We start from the raw sequence: 3,105 nt of genomic DNA, 5'->3' as shown, positions 1-3,105 counted from the left end.
CATTGCAAAGACTGAAATCATTGCATGTAGATTTTTCTTTTCTTAATATTTTTTTTAGTTGTCAATGGACTTTATTTATTTATATATAAATCTGCTGAGAATCGAACCCAGTGCCTCACATATGCTAGGCAAGTGCTCTACCACTGAACCACAACCCAAGCCCTAGTTTTTTCTTTTTTCTCAAATTTTTTTAGTTGCCAATGGACCTTTATTTTATTTATTTATGTGTGGTGTTGAGGATCAAACCCAGTGCCCACACATGCTAGGCAAGTGCTGTAACTACTAAGCCACAACCCCAGCCCCATTGCATGTAGTTTTAACTCAGACCCAGTTGAATGTAGGTGTGAGAATTCCCCCTGTAAATGCAGGCAGAACAGCTTCTTCATAAGATGTTTTCAGACCAAACAGGCAAAGACACACCTGTTTAAAGCTAATATTCTGTTAAACAATCACCAGGAACAATCACTCGGAGTTTCCAGCAGATGTTTGAAGACTCTTGGGAGCAAATGGCTCCAACCGAAAGACTTGGCAGTTGTTCAAATGCCACATTGGGTTATTGCATCAATTTCTAGCTGCTCAAATTGAAAGTGTTCAGGTCAGAGTTCTAGGAGCTGTATAGTGAGTGATGCTTTAACTAACATATATCTTTCAAACTCTGAATTTCTTCTTCCTGAGGACATTGAAAAAATCTCAGAATAATAACAAATAACTAACTACATTTTACTGTGCTGCTCTTGCACTAGACACTGCAGAAGCACCTAATATGCTACCTCAACTTAATATTTCTTCAGAACAGTTTGCAAGGAAGTATTGTCCTCATGTTATAAACAAAAAAGCTGAGACTCAGAGAAAGAAGTAATTTGCCCAAAAGTGGCAAAGTAATAGCCAAAAAGTGGCAAAGATGGAATTTGAACTCAGAACTGACGTAAATATCCATGATCTCTGCACTCAGCACACAGCTATCTAATTTTTACATAAAGTTTCAGTGTGCTTGGCAAAGCAAGAAGTTCCTACGAACACAAGATTATTTTTGAGGATTAACTGAGAAAGTTATGTAAGCACACAGCCTATTGCCTGACTTACAGCAGAAGTTCAATAAATATTTATTTTTAAAAAATCATTATCTTACATCCTGAAACATGATGTGGAGTGGGACAGGCACACAGTAATTTTCTGGAGGGTTTTTACTGGGAGCTAGGGACAACTATTATTTATTTAAAAATAGCAACACTCACATGGTTTCATAGTAAGTCAGTTGGCCAAGTTAAAATTAGATTCTAAACATAGCAAGAGCAGAAATTCAATCTAAGATATCAAGTCATGGAAAGCAATGACAGTGGTTGCAACAGAAAAAGAAGAACATGCATAAACTGATTATGCGTTTGGATAAAATTATCCATGTCCATTTCTGTCTCACTTTTCTTCTCTACAGCAGAGAGCATATATATACATATACATACATATATATGCAAATAAATAAAACTAAGATAATATATTCCTATTTATCTTCAATAATATCATTTACAAATCAATTAATTTTGAGGCTTTGATACTAACACATATAAAACATACTATAATAGTATGCAGTTCTTTAAAATCTTTAGGGGGAGGAGAGGGGATCTTTAATGTTTCAAATATTTGGAGTGCACATAAACAAATGGCTAGATTGGTAGATAACTAGAAATGGGGTGGGAGGCAGACACCACATTCATAACTATTATCTCTGTGTTCAGTAAATTTACAGTGACAGACATAGAAAGTTGGGTTAACGCTGTCATTTTGTCATTTGAAACCCTGAGAGCTGATATGCCAGATAAGAACTCTGATCACTGTGCCAAGGACTCATTCCCCAGGACCTCAACTGGCTTTCAAGAAAGGGATGAAGCTCAGGATTCCCTTCAGTTTCTTCCTTCTAAAATGCTGTTTAGAGGGGCTGGGGCTGTAGCTCAGTGGTAGAGCGCTTGCCTAGCATGCATGAGGCACTGGGTTTGATCTTCAGCACCATATGAAAATAAACAAATAAAATAAAGGTTCTGTCCATCTACAACTACAAAAGAAAACTTTTTAAAAAAATGTTGTTTGGAGCACACAATTATTTTTCTCTCAGTTGCTAGGGTGCTTCAGCTCTGGGCAGGATTATTTAGGGAGAAAGCCATGAAAATGCTCATCCGTAAATCATTTAATCTTATTCCATGAACATCAAGATGATAATGACAGCTAGGTTATAGATTGTAACCCAAAGTAGTGGCACATTACTTCAAACAAAGCTTTCCATAAAAATGCAAATATAAAAGCATACATTAATTTTTTAGGTACCATATAAAGGATTAAAAAAACCAATGCTCTCTTAGGCAACACATATACTAAAATTAGAACAATACAGAGAAGATTAGCATGGCAATACAGAAGATTAGATGGCACACAAATTGATGAAGTGTTACGTGTTAAAAAAATAAAAAAGAAAGAAAATTATAGAAGAGGGACTTGCCACAAAATTCATTCATGAGTTTAGGAGCAATACTTTTCTGCTTAAAAAAGAATTTGAAAGAGTTTTATACTTGCAAAACACTATAAAAAGAAAAATGAGGGGAAAAAAAAGAGAGAGAGAGAAATGTGTCACATTAGATTGGGTAGAGAGAGGTGATAGGAGGGGAGGAGGGGGGAAGGGGGGGATAGGAAGGGCAGCAGAATAAAACAGACACTAGTATTGCTGTATGTATATAGTGGCTGTATAACCAATGTGATTCTGCAAAAATCTGTACACTTGGAAAAATGAGAAATTATACCCCATTTGATTCAAATGTATGATATTTCAAGATCATTGTATTGTCATGAGCATCTAATAAAAAAAAGAAAAATGAGGGATGAGAACACAAGAGAGAAATTAATAGTGTAGAGTTTGGAGTTAAGCGATCTGCATTTGGTCAATACATACCGTGGGTCTTTGGCCAAGAAATATCACCTGTGTTGGCCATGATTTCCTAAAATAATGAGTGGGAACAACCATAGTACATATTCTATACAGTGGTTGTGTGTTAAGGTCCTGTGTATTAGTTATGGACTTTGTACATAGGATTCTAATTATTAACTATTATCACTTCTAAA

The 3,105-nt window shown here is 35.7% G+C and overlaps 1 non-coding gene across 1 annotated transcript; it reads left to right on the top strand.

Moving 5' to 3' along the window:
- The first annotated feature begins 2,339 nt into the window (after nucleotides 1–2,339).
- LOC144367674 (U6 spliceosomal RNA) lies at nucleotides 2,340–2,449 on the top strand. Its single transcript, XR_013427211.1, has one exon. It is a non-coding gene; the product is annotated as a U6 spliceosomal RNA (small nuclear RNA).
- The last annotated feature ends 656 nt before the right edge of the window (nucleotides 2,450–3,105 follow it).

This window comes from Ictidomys tridecemlineatus, chromosome 10 (genome assembly GCF_052094955.1).
Source record: "Ictidomys tridecemlineatus isolate mIctTri1 chromosome 10, mIctTri1.hap1, whole genome shotgun sequence".
Classification (NCBI taxonomy): Eukaryota; Metazoa; Chordata; class Mammalia; order Rodentia; family Sciuridae; genus Ictidomys; species Ictidomys tridecemlineatus.
This window is presented reverse-complemented; position numbering and strand designations above follow the sequence as displayed.